At 33.0% G+C, this 14881-nt stretch overlaps 1 pseudogene; it reads right to left on the bottom strand.

Annotated features, from left to right (window-relative positions):
- Positions 1–14289, bottom strand: part of LOC101712345 (heterogeneous nuclear ribonucleoprotein U pseudogene) — a 52114-nt pseudogene extending 37825 nt beyond the window's left edge.
- Between the last annotated feature and the right edge of the window lie 592 nt (positions 14290–14881).

Here is a 14881-nt window from a genome sequence, read left to right as displayed (position 1 = left end):
ATAGCAGCCATTCTTTCTGGAGTGAAGTGGAATCTCAGCATTGTTTTCATTTGAATCTCTCAAATGACCAGTGATGTTGAACATTTTTTCATGTATTTATTTGCTATTTCTACTTCTTTGTCTGAGAAATGTCTGTTCATTTCAGATGCCCATTTTCGATTGGGTTGTTAACTTTGGGAGGTCTGATCTTTTTAAGTTCTTTATAGATTCTAGATAGTAGACCTTTGTCTGAGGAAGAGCAGGTGAAGATTTTTTCCCACATTGTGGTTTGTCTCTTCTGACTGCTGGTGGTTTCTCCTGCTGTGCAGAAGCACTTTAAAAAGAAGAGATCCCATTTGTTGATTGTTTGTGCTAGTTCAAGGGCAACTGAGGTTTTGTTCATAAAATCTTTTCCTCCACCAATATCTTCAAGGGTTCTACCTAACCTCTGTTACATCTGGTTCAGAGTTTCTATTTTAATATTTAGATCTTTAATCCATTTTGATTTTAATTTAGTGCACGGTGAGAGATACAGGTCTTGTTTTAATCTTTGGCAAGTAGAAGCCCAATTTTTCCAGCACCATTTATTAAAGAAGCTATCTTTCCTCCAGTGAGGGTGTTTGGCTCCTTTATCGAAGATGAGATGGCTGAGTGTGTCTGGTGTTTTTTCTGCATCTTCTAATCTGTTTCACTGGTCCTCAAGTCTGTTTCTTTGCCAGTACCATGCTGTTTTTATCACAGTAGTTTTGTAGTATAGTTGCAGGTTGGGGATTGTGATACCCACTGCCATGTCTCTGTTACCTAGAATTGCTTTTGCTGTTCTGGGTCTCTTCTTGTTCCAAATTAATTTTTGGATTGTTTTCTCAAGGTCTATGAAGTATGATGCTGGGATCTCAATTGGAATTGAATTAAATCTCTATAGCAGTTTTGGAAGTATGGCCATTTTCACTATATTCATCCTTCCTACCCAGGAGCAGGGAATGTCTGTCCATTTTCTGATATCATCTTCAATCTCTCTTTTCAGAGTGCCATAGTTTTCAGAGAAGAGGTCTTTGATTTCTTTCATTAGGATGATTCCTAGGTATTTCAGTTTTTTGGCTGCTATTGTGAAAGGAATTATTTGCCCTATTTCTCTCTCAGTGAATCTGTCATTGGTGTAGAGGAAAGCTCTTGATTTTTGTGTGTTAACTTTGTAAGCAGCTACTTGACTGAATTTGGTTATTAAGTCTAGAAGACTTTTGGTTGAGTTCTTGGGGTCTTCTATATAGAGTATCATGTCATCTGCAAATAATGACAATTTGATTTCGTCATTAGCTATCTTTATTCCTTTTATTTCTTTCTCTTGTCTAATTGCCATGGCTAGTGTTTCCAGAACTATATTGAACAAGAGTGGTGATAGTGGATATCCTTGCCTTGTTCCTGATTTTAGTGTGAAGGATTTCAGTTTGTGATCATTTAGTATGATATTGGCTGTTGGTTTTTCATAGATGGCTTCTATCAGTTTGAGGTAGAGACCATCTATTCCAATTTTTTGTAGGGTTTTTATCATAAATGCACGTTGGATTTTGTCAAATGTTTTTTCTGCATCTATTGAGATGATCGTATGGTTTTTGTCCTTGGCTCTATTGATATAGTTTATTACATTTATTGATTTATGTATGTTGAACCATCCTTGCATCCCTGGGTTAAATCCAACTTGGTCAGGGTGTATGATCTTCTTGATAACTCTCTGTATTCTGTTTGACAGTATCTTGTTGAGGATTTTTACATCTATATTCATTAGGGAGATTGCCCTATAGTTCTCTTTTTTGGTTTGTACTTTCCCTGGTTTGGGGATCAAAGAAACACTTCCTTCCAGGGAGGAATTTGGGAGTATTTTCTCCCTTTCAATTTCATTGAAGAATTTAAAGTATAGTGGCAATAGTTCTTCTCTAAATATCTTGTAGAATTCAGCAGTGAAGCTGTCAGGACCTGGGCTTACCTTTTTGGTAAATTTTTTTATTCTATGTTTTCAATTCCACTCATTGTAATTGGGATGTTTAGGATTTTTATATCTTCTTTGTTCAGATTTGGTAATTCATATGTAGCTAGGAATCTTTCCATTTCTTCTGTGTTTTCCATTTTGTTAGAGTATGGGTTTTTGAAGTAGGTATTGATGATCCTCTGGGTTTCTGCTGGATCTGCTGTGACTTCAACTTTTTCATTCCAAATTGCATGGATTTGAGCTTTTCCTTTCCTTTTTTTGATAAGGTTGGCTAACAGTTTATCACTTTTATTTATTGTATAAAAAAACCACCTCTTTGGTTCATTGTTTTTTTGTATCATTCTTAGTCACCATTGCATTGATTTCTCCTCTGATCTTTATAATTTCCTCCCTTGTTTGAGCTTTGGGTTTGTCTTGCTTTTCTTTTTCTAGGAGCTTAACATTCACCATTAGGTTGTTTATTTGTCCTTGCTCTGTTTTTCTAGTGTGGGCAGTCATTGCTATGAATTTCCCTCATAGAACTGCTTTCATTTTGTCCCATAGATTCCTGCATGCTGTACTGGCATTATCATTTAATTGCAAAAACTGTCTAATTTCTCCTTTCATTTCCTGTGTGACTCATTGGTTGTTCTGGACAGTGTTATTCAATTTCCATGTTTTTGTGAAGTTCTTGTAGTTTCTTATGCTTTTGATCTCCAGTTTAATTGTACTATATTCTGACTATACACAAGGGGTAACTTCAATTCCTTTGCTTTTACTTAAACATGTTCTATGAGCTAGTATGTAGTCTATTTTGGAGAATGACCTGTGTACAGCTGAAAAGAATGCATATTCTGATTTTGTGGGGGGCGGGACACTCTGTAGACATCTATTAAGTCCATTTGTTCAAAAGCTTGGATCAGTTCTAGTATTTTATTGTTGATGTTTTGTCTAGATCATCTATTTGTGACAGGGGGTTATTGAAGTCCCCATTACAATTGCATTAGTGCTTATTTGGTTTTTCATGTTCCCTAATATTTGTTTTGTATAGTTGGGGGCATTAGTATTAGTATTTGGAGCATATATATTTATGATTATCATCTCTTCCTCTTGGATTGTTCCTTTCACAAGGATGTAGTGACCTTCTTCATCTCTCTTAATCAGTGTTGGTTTGAAATCGACTTTATCTGCCAATAAAATAGCTACCCCTGCTTTTTGCTGGGTTCCTGTCACATGAAGAACTGTTTTCCATCCTTTTACTTCAGTCTATGATTTTCTTTTTGAACTAGGTGCATTTCTTGTATATAATGTATTGTTGGATTTTGCTTCTTAATCCATTCTCCCAGTCTATTTCTTTTGATTGGTGAATTGAGACCATTAACACTGATGGTTATAACTGCTATGTATTTACTTATCATTGTCACGTTATTTTTCTGTTTTTGGCTCTTTTTTACTTTTCCCCTCTAATTTCTTGCCTTGCCTGGTGGATTTGCTCTGTTTGGCCTCATGGAGTTGTGACCTTCATTGTCTTTTTTCTAGGATATTTTTTTAGAATTGTTTGGAGTGTGGCTTTGGTATTCATGAAGTTTCTCAGGTGTTCTTTCTCATGGAAGTATCTTATCTCCCCATCAATTTTGAAAGATAGTTTTGCAAGATACATCAGTCTGGGTTGGAGGTGTTTTCTTTTAGGGCTTGAAATAGCTCACTCCAGGCTCTCCTTGACTTGAGGGTTTGTGTTGAGAAGTCTGCTGTGATTTTGATGGACTTTCCTTTCCATGTGATTTGTTTCTTTTCTCTTACTGCTTGTAGAATATTGTTTTTCTGTAGGGTTTCTGGGATCCTGATTTTTATATGTCTAGGTGTAGATTTTTGTTGATCGTGTCTAGTTGGAGTCCTATATCCCTCACTTATCTGCATGTCAAATTCTTTTGCCCTGTTTTGGAAGTTTTCTGTCATTAATTCTGTGAATTTTTTTTTGGATGTCATTTGTACTTTCTTCTGCTTTTTTCTGGACTCCTATCAGTCTTATATTATTCTTTCTTTCATCATCTAGGATCTCTTGGATTGATTTCTCGTGGTCCCTTACTATTTTTAAGAGATCTTTCTCATGGCCACTTACTGCCATCCTGTCTTCTCTGTCTGATATTCTGTCTTCAGATTGGCTCAGTCCACTATGTATACTTTCATTAGCGTTTATAATCTCTTGGATGTCTGTTTGAATCTGTTTCATGGATTTCATTTCTTTCCTATGTTGGGCATTCATGGTTTCTATTTGGAGAAATTTACTTTTAATAAATATGATTTTAGTCTGTATTTTGGCATATTTACTGAATAAATCTAATCATATTTAGTAAATATACCTTTTTAAAAAGTAAGTTATTGAAATAAGTAATAAAATCCTAAGTGAAATTTATTACTTGACAAGGAAATATATGACAGAGAAATGTGTGACAACAAATATATGACACCAAATTGAACATGTTTTTAGTCAATGTTGAATTCAATGGAATAAGTAAAAATCTCCACAGTATTAATTTGTTTACTTTATCAGAAAAATAAACTGACATTATTAATAAACTATTAGGTAGCCTGATCAAGGAACTGAATTTTAATTTGAAGCAACAACAATAAGTATAAATATGTGTGAAGATAAATCAGATGTAGTAAATGCCAGTCATATTCTGAATCTGAATGGTTTTATGTCTGCAAAGCTGAATTCAGATAGTCCAGGACCAAGAAATACAGTGTCATTTATCCTAGAATGCAAAAAATGGGAGCTAATAAATCAGAGATAGCATCAGGAATATGTTACTCAAATCTTTTCATGGGACCATAATGAAAATATTAGTCTCTCTCATCTCAGGCCATTAACATAGATGCTTTATAGATAAAATAGTTACATGCTTTAGTTTCACTGGGGGTAGGATTATAATCATATCATTTGGCATAAATTGGGCTTCCATTTAGATAGTCATCTCCTTATGTAATAAGCCATGTTTTTCAGTCTGGACCCAATTATGCTTTTCACTTGCTGTTTTGACTTTGATTTTATATCTTAGCCAATCTCAAAGTGAAGTTTTGTTCAGAATCATATCTTTAACATGTTAATCCAACCCAAAGCATGCTTTACAAAGTGTAATAAATAACACAACACTTTATTCCTGTTTTTATTTGGTTTCCTGGGGATGATGGGAACAAATTTGGGGCAATTACATAGAAATATTCTTTTTGTTTCTATAATAGTTAGAAAAGTGTATATTGATTTTTTTCTCTGATTATGTATGTGTATTTCCCTCTCCCATAAGCATACATAGACAAATCTCTATGGCCTTTTACTATTAAAGTGATTTTTTAAAACCATGTAAATAATTCTATACTGTCAACTCTACTCCTGATGTAAAGATAAAGAACAATAAGTAATATCATTCCAATCACTGTTTTTCAAATCAGATACATCTAAAAAGAGAAAGAGGAGAGGAGAGATTTTGTAGAATTCTCCTTTTGGATGTCATCACCACAGAACAACTTTTTGGTTAACAATCAGCCTCATATATAAGGGTGGATCCATAAAATTATGACAAAGCTAAGAAAACTACCACCACCAAGAAATATAGCACTTGAATATTTCAAGTCATACTGCAATGCACTGTGAATGTGTTTGTGATGATGATAATGTAAACAAAGTTATGTGCTGCCAGAAGTATACAAGGATAGCAAAAAACTTATGTAAAGTGGATAATACTTGGGAATAATAATGTGACTGTTATTAGCTTATATATTTCATATGCTTTTAGTTATAATTTTAAAGTGTACTCCTATGTATATACACAAAAAATTTTACTATAACCCAATATGCATTAGAAGACTCACACCACATCATTTTCTTTTTTTCTTGATTGAATCTCATGTTGATTTTTTCATGATCACCTTAAGAGCAACAGGATATAACATATAAATATTTCTTTCATGTGGCATAGATTTTTATTACAATATATTATCTAGTCTTGTGTAAATAAAATACAATTTATTTTGGTGACAAAATTATGGAGTCACTTACCTAAGCATTTCATAGAATATATACTTTTTGTTAAGTGATGTGTGAATGTATACACGCACACACAATTTCCAAGAAGGTGGTTTTTATGAATAAACAACCTATAAATTTGTAATGACTATACTTACTCCAGAAAATTAATTTTTTGAGACATTTCCCATCAGTGTCATTACAAATATTGCTTTAACTTATTAAAAACTGAAAACTTATGCTTTGATACAATTGGGTGATTATTTAATTAGAAGCAACTTAAGTTGCTGTAATATTATTTTGCAAATAATATGTAATTAAAAATTGTACTAATACTTTATGTTCTAGGTAATGGAGATGTATGCCATCTCATATAAAGAATACTGTCACTATAATTGATTTATCTAGCTATTCTCTGATATTGATTTGTTTTTCAACAAAAGTTATATAATTAGAATCAAGACGATAGAAAGTTTGGACATATCTGTATTGTTCCTCATATCAAGATGGATTAATTCCCCTAATATGACATTTGTTCTCTTGCTATACATAAATAACTTTTATTAAATGGTAGTATTATTTTCAGTGTAATTTCAACATGATAAGATGCATAATATTAATTGGTATAAAGGAGATAATTTCAAATATTAGGATTAAATTTTCCTTTTCTGCCAATTGAACAAAAAAAATAAGAGAATACTTTTGATTTTTGATGAGAGCCTATACTATGAATCTGGGATACTTACATTGTCACATGATTTCCAGTTTCTCTGGACCATAAGTAGCCATCTAAGAATTTGAAGACTCTGAATATCTTCACTGACAAGGACTGGAGACGACTAACTTGTCTGTGTATGTACATTTTACATATTTGCAACTCAGGACAGAGAGATTACAATTCTGCCAGAGTGTTCATTTTTATGGAGAAGATTAATATCATTGAGTTGATACTGATGAGAGAAAGGAATTGTTAAAGTATACACATTTAATACATACTTTTAAATTTTAGGCATATTTAAATGCCTAAATATTGTTATCTTTTACTTATCTATATATAAGTTCTTTTTAAACTTTCAGGCAATGTGAATCTTTTTTTAATCATTAAGTTTATTAGTACATTTTAGGTATACATTATGATCACATTCATCATTTGGAATTTGTGCCTCTACATGATCTATCCTGGTTCTTGTTTTTTCCCCATACCTCTTCCCACCCTTCCAATTCCTCCTTCCCTCTCTATAAGAGTTTTGTTTCTGTTTTTTCCTTCTTTTCTTATATTTTTCCCTTCTTTCTTTTCTCCCACCTCTCTTACTTCCCCTTCCCCTTTGTACCATTTTTCCTATTTCACATTATCTATATACATAAAATGGAGTACTACTCAGGCATTAAGAATGATAAACTAGAGACATTTATAGCTAAATGGATGAACATTGAGGCCATAGTTTTAAGTTAAATAAATAGGATCCACATATGTAAATACTGAATAGTTTCTCTCATGTGAAAAACCGAAAGTGTAAATGAGGACCAAAATGTATAATAGAGAATTTCTGCCTTGGAAAAATTCTACAAGTGTAGATGCACAAGCAAATTAACTGGACAAGATGTCCCTCAGGTCTCTTACCTATTCAAGAGTGAATTCATTAAATTCTAAAATATACTAAACTGAACACATATAGTGCATGAACTGGATAAATTACGCTGCAGTATACAATAAATTAACATTAACATTAAAATATGCTATCATTCAAACATAAAATCATGTTGTCATTTAACTTATTAAAATACATATGAGTCCAAGTGCAGAAGAACAAGGCTGTAATCACAATCTCTCTGGATGCTGAGGCAAGAGGATTGCAAGTTTGAGGACAGTCTAGGTACCTTAGAGAGAGCCTGTCTCAGAATAAAAAAATTGAAGACTGGAGATATAGTTCAGTGATACATTGCCCCTGGGTTCAGTTCTCAGTAACATGCACACACACACACACACACACACACACACACACACACACACAAATGGGCAAGATATTAAGCAATATCATGATGGTCATTTAAAGCTTGTAACAATGAAATAATAGTGATATATATATATATATATATATATATATATATATTCTTCCCTCCCATTTGATATATACCCAAGTTCCAAAGGAATGATTAGAGTAATGTCAATATTTTCATTTGTGCACTGGTTTGTCTCCTTTTAAAAGAAATCAAGCTCAAAACAACAGTAATAACAAAAATAGTAGAGTTCTAAGATAACAGAAATATGCTAGAACATCTCCACCACGTCTTTACCTAAATTTGTAAAACTGAATTTTCATAAATATTCAGAAAGCAATGTAAATATTGCTTGAATATTGTATATGATTCACTTGATAGACTAATTTTGACTAATAATATTTAGAAATTTTAAAATGTGGAAAAATTCAAATATGGACCATATACATTTTATATATATATATATATATATTATTATATATATGTATCTTATGCCATATATATATATATATATCTTATGTCATAGGCAGTGAATCTTGAATGGCCAACTCTAACTTTGCAAATTGTTTGGATAATATTATAGAGTAAAATCTTTGAATTGTTTTATAATATGTGGTTGAGGCCAAAGGAAATGTAGTGTTTTATAAGTGACTACATTTATAAAATCTTAAAATGCTTATGATTATTTATTTATTTATTTATTTAATTTTTTTCCAAATTAAGTTTATTGGTACATTTTTGGTATAAAACACAGTTACATTCATCATCGGGATCTTGTACCTTTACATGAGTATCTTGGTTCTTATTATTTTCCCCTTCCCTTGCCCTCCCTTCACCTCCTCCACCCTTCCCTATTTGCAAAGACCTTGTTTCCATTTTTTCTCCTCTTTTCATATTTTTTCCTTTCCTTTTTTTCCCTTCCCCTACCCCTCCCAGTTTCCCTGGTCTTTTAGACCTTTTCTTCCTGTTACACAACATCAGTTATACATTTTTTAAATTACAATATTAAGATCTAGGAGACATTACCACAGATTTTACAGAATTTAAAAGGATATAGAAAGCATATTACAAAAATCTTTATTGAAATAAATTTGACAACTTCTAAGAAGTACCTTGGAAGACAAATTAATGAAACTAACTCTGGAGGAAATAAAAAATTTGAATAGCACCTATTAAAGAAAGTATATACCTAGCTTGAAAACCTACCTATATGACAACAGCAGGCTCATAAACATTTTAACTGATAAATTATATCAAACAATTAAAGCAGAAAAAAGAAGGAACACTTCTCCCCTCATTTTAGGAACTCAACATTGTGCTAATCCTAAAACTGGATAAAGATAATAGAAGAACAAAGTACGAACATAGCTTGAAATTTGTTTAACAAAACAAACTATTGGAAGTCAGATTTGCCAGGATGTAGAAAGTGGTTTTGTTATAGGGATGACAGTGTTGGTTCAGCATAGGAAGATCCACCCCCAAAAGTCATCGTTTAAACAGAGGAAAGGAAAAAGCCATATGATCCTGTCACTAGTTGGAGAAAAAGTATTGGACTAAATTCTACAGCTGTTCATAGTAAAAGCTATCAGGAGGCTAGAAGTAGAATAGAAACTTCTCAACAGATTAAAGACATGTACTCCATACTTTCAGTGAGAATGCCTTATATAAATGAAGAAGATACAATGCTTTCTCCTTAAGGTGGGGAACAAGGGCATATATGCTTACTCTTTATCTGTCCATTAAACTTGGAAACCTAGGCCCCACCAAAATAGTCTGGCAATAAAATGACACAATTATGATAGGATTGGCATGGCAGAAGCAAAATCTTTATATGTAGATGAAATGATCATCTACAGAGAAAATACTAAGAAATCTCTAGGAGCCCCTAGAACTTGTACTTGAATTTAGCAGGATTAGAAAACACAAGGTATATATAAAAATTCAGGTCTGTGTATACTTGCTATAAATGAAGAACTGGATATTGAAATTTAAAAGGTATGTAGGAGTATAAAGGACCCAGAAAAGCCAAAAACAAAAACAAAATCAGTGTTGGAAGATGTTTAGTACCTAATTTTAAGCCTTCTTCTAAAGCTACAGTAATCAAGGCAGTGTTGGTATGAGGAAAGACATATAGATCATTTGAATAAAACAGAGAATCTAGAAATAGAACCACACATATATGGTCCACCGAGTTTTGGAAGATTATTTAACATTAGTATTTTATAGAATATAAACTCAATTCAAGAGCCAAGGAAGAGATAGTGTCTTCAGCAAACGGCACTAGAACACCTAGTATCCGTATATAAAAGATTAACCTCAACCCTTTTTTTCCATACATGAAAATAATTTGAAGGGATCTATGAACCTAAATAAGAAAGCCTAAAAGTATAAAACTTTAAGAAGAAATTATAAGGGAAAATATTTATGAATTCAGGGTAGGCAAGAACTACCTAGGATACAAAAACCATGATGTATAAAAGAAAAAAAAAATTGATGAAATTCCATCAAAGTTTAGAACTTTAAATGACATCATTAAAATGAAAAATAGTCCTTAAACAGAGCATATTTACAATGCATATAACCTATGAGCAGAATATATAAAGAATTCTTAGAGCTCATTAATAGACAACCCAATTAAAATGTAGACATGAGAAGATGATAAATAATCAGTATAGCACAAGGAATGGTGTCCAATTCTAGAATCAGAAAAATACTAATCAGTACAATAATAAGATTGAATTATACACTCATTAGGGAGAAGAAGTCAAAAGTTTTAAAAGCATTGTCATGACTTTTTCTTTTTGTTGGATTCTCCCTCTTTGCGTTTAATTTGTCACATCCAGTGGATTCATTCTTCTGGGTTTCCTGGGCTTGTGATCCTCATTGTCTTTTCCTAGGGTATTGTCTAAAATTTTTTGGAGTGCCGGTTTGGTATTCATGAAGTTCCTGAGGTGCTCTTTATCATGAAAGCATCTTATTTCTCCATCAATTTTGAAAGATAGTTCAGCAGGGTACATCAATCTGGGTTGGAGGCTGTTTTCCTTTAGGGCTTGAAATACATCACTCCAAGCTCTTCTTGTCTTGAGGGTTTGCATTGAGAAGTCTGCTGTGATTCTGATGGGCCTTTCTTTGTATGTGATTTGTTTCTTTTCTCTCACTGCTTGTAGAATTTTATTCTTCTGTTGGATTTCTGGAATCCTAACCATTATATGCCTATGTGTAGTTTTTTTTTTTTTTTTTTTTTTTTTTTATTAAGGCTAGCTGGAGTCCTATATGCCTCACTTATCTGTATGTCAAGTTCTTTTCCCCTCCTTGGGAAGTTCTCTGCCATCACTTCTATGAAGAGTTTTTTTATTTCATCTGCACTCTCTCCTCTTTCTTCATTGACTCCAATCAGTCTTTTGTTATTCTTCTTTGTATAGTCTAGCAGCTGCTGGATTGATATCTCATGTTCCCTTACAATTTTAAAGCAAATTTTCTTTTCCTCCTCACTAATTGCAATCTTATCTTCTATATGTGAAATTCTATCCTCACATTGGTTCATTCTGGTGCACAGACTTTTGATGGAGTTTTTAATCTCTTGGAAATCTGTTTGTATCTGTTTTATGGATTCCATTTGTTTCCTATGTTGAGATTCCATCATGTAACTCAGATCCTCTATTTTTTTTATCTGTGTCCTCTCTAGATTTATTAATCATGTCTTGCACCATGAACAAGATCTTTGCTGTTATCTGAGTAATTATTTCTGATTTTATTTTTCCCAGATCCTCTTTTGTTGCCAGTTCAGAAAGTCCAGGTGGTTGAGTATCAGATTGTCCCATCTCGTTTCCCTTTGAGGTTGCTGTAGGTGATCCAGAAGTCTGTTTTTGAGACTTGTTTACATGTTTTCTCATTTCCACGGGAGGGGGTGTTTCTGGCACCCACACAGCTCACCTTCTCTGCCCTAGGAGCTTGGGATGGCAGCAGGGAAGCTTCCTTCTGGGTTCTGGGACTGGCTCACCTTCTCTGCCCTAGGAGCCTGGGGCGGAGGCAGGGAGCTTCCTTCCAGGTGCTGGGACTGGCTGACCTTCTCTGCACTAGGAGCCTGGGATGGAGGTGGGGACCCTCCTTCCGGGTTCTGGGACCGACCGGCTGAGCTTCTCTCACTGGAGTACTGCAGCCCCATGAGAGTCAGCTCCTTCTCCTCCTTCCAGAAGAGCGAGAGGAACCAGTCCAGAAGAGAGATGAGTGCCAGCCTAGTGGTAGCCTGGAACAAGACAGAGGAGGGTGGGAAAATGGGGACAGAGACGACTTCCACATGAGCAGGCCTCGGCCCAGACCCCTTAACGAGGCTTTGGATCATCAGCAAGACATTGACTTACACAGGGTGCTTACAAGGGGAGTGCTTATGATTATTTATAAATTAATAACCTTGAATGAGTCTACATTTACTTTCAAAACATATTTATATCATATATTTATAAATAATATCTGTTAAATATCCTTATGTGGTGTGAACCATACATTTTGGTTTCATTAGATAACATGATTGAAGACCGAAGCTGTAATAAAATCTTAAAACTCATCAAAGGAAATTTAAATTAATATAAAGCATAAAGAGTGAAAAAGTAAGGAAATCAATACTTATTAAATACCTGCCATATATCATCATTAGTATATATGATCTCATTTCTCCTCTGAAACATAAAAAGTTATTTTTAATTTGAGATTATGTAACTTTTAGAAAATAATGCAATTAGTAAGTGCCAAAACAGGAATTTAACCCCAGCACTAAGTCTAATGCACTTATATTCTAGTAAATTATATTATAAATCACTTAGATAATATAACTGATATTTTAATGGTTTTTGTTTGTTTGAAGAACCACCTCAATGAAATAGGCATAATAGGAAGATTTTAAATCCTAGACTATCAGTATAATTTCAACTGGTTTCTTTTACATTCTTTCACTTTAAACAAATCTCTTTAAGGCAAATTATGATGCTGATACTGTTCCTTTAATTCAAATAGAATCCTTTTACATAGATCAATTTAATGTTCACACATCTCATTTTATCTAATTTTTCCATACATATTTTTTATTTGTTACACAGAATAACAGTGAAATAATTTCTATCAATTTGAATCTGAATTTATTATTCCTGAGGGTCAAATATAGTAAAATATAGAAAGATTCATATAATTCAAACTCATCATTAAAATTTATATAAAAAGGAGTGGAGGCTCATGAATCATTAGTAAATTTATTGAGCTCACACATGTTAGGAGTAGTAGATCTGCAGCCCAGTCTTTTGAATGTCAAGACCAATAAAATCTTCTCTATGTTACAGCTGTCCTTAGTGATGATAGGTCTTTCTGAAGATGAAAGAGAAAAGGAAACTGAACAATATTTTCACTGCACTCATGTCTAGTGTTTCATCTTTGATCTACTGTAAAATTGCTCTTTTCACTGATTTACTATCCACTTGCTTTGGCCTGTTGGAAAGAGGTAAGAATATGGAAATAACAATTTCCTTTGGGAACTAAAGCAGGGAAAATTGAAGCAGAGAGGCTACTGTCAGAAAGAATCAATCATAGTAGTCCAGATCTTTTTCTAAAGGAAATGATTTGCAGTATCCACATAACAATTATATTTTACCACAACTATTTGGCACATGAAATCTAGGTCTTAAAAAACAGTCCTTAAACTTGCCATACAAAAGCATGATATTAGAGGCCATTTAGTGTTGAACAGGATTTCTCCCATGAATTGTAAGTAAAACATTTTCAAGTTACAACTTCTAAAGTTACATAGCTCCAAGTATTCCCTCATAGTGAGTGTTTAATAATAATAATTAAAAAGGAATGAAAATAAACATTTGTCCATGGTTTATTTACATATGCTCTAAATTAAAAAAATATTTGCTTTTGCATATGTTCTGGATATGTCCTGTAATATTGACTCATGTGTGTAAAATAGGACATGCTTTTTGTATATATTTAGGTAAAATTACTTATAAGGTAATAATCATTATTATTAAATAAAATGGGAATAAAATATTTTAATCAAACTCAGACATTTTATTTTTAGAAATTTCACTTTAAAAAGAAATGTGTATGTTGCATTTATAATGTTACATTTTCTATAGGTTTCCATAAATGCAAAAAATCTTTGATATATCCCCTCTTTTGAGAGAAAAACCAACTAAAGTTTTATACTAATCAGTTTTTCAGTTTTTAATGAAATATCTGAGGAAGATTGCTCACAGCTCTGATGGTCCAAAGAGAAAGGGCTGCATCCGGTGATTACCTTCTTATTGACAGAGTCCCAAGCAGTGCAGGACATCGCACGACAATAGATAGAAAGCATGCCCTTGTATGTATGCCTTCTGATCTCTTTCCCTTTTCATACTAAAGCACCTTTTTTAATCTTGAAACTGAATTTTGATAACCTTCTATCCTAATCATCTCCCAAAGTCATGTCTAAACTGTAAAATTTCATCATTTAATTGTTTATAAGAAGGATTTATTCCAAAAGAATAGTCCTTGACAGACACACCATATCCAGATCCAAATCACAGTAATATGGAAATACAAATATAAAACATATTGAATTGCTTCTCAACCAATGCTCAATTTGTCTACCACATCCATCAATTATACACAGAATTTTAAAGACACTTCTATAGTTTTCTTATTTTGTGAGAAAAATTTATTTCTATTAATTCTCTTTCAAATCAGTGGTTTTATATACAATCTCTCAACAATGTCCTTGTTTTCACCTCTAATTCTCTCCTGAAAACTTTAAAAATAATACTTTATTCAGCTGTATGAAAAAGTATAATGTGCTTCAAAGTGGACTTTGGGACATTTCGTAGTCTAGGTACTCGGAAGGCATTTGTAGATTTACATTCATCAGTGACCATGACTTTTATGTT

The sequence above is a fragment of the Heterocephalus glaber genome, unplaced genomic scaffold (assembly GCF_053883595.1).
Source record: "Heterocephalus glaber isolate CG9 unplaced genomic scaffold, H.glaber_assembly_v1.0 deba00001666, whole genome shotgun sequence".
In the NCBI taxonomy this organism is placed as follows: domain Eukaryota; kingdom Metazoa; phylum Chordata; class Mammalia; order Rodentia; family Bathyergidae; genus Heterocephalus; species Heterocephalus glaber.
The sequence above is the reverse complement of the archived record's forward strand: the minus strand, read 5'-3'. Positions and strand labels throughout refer to the sequence as shown.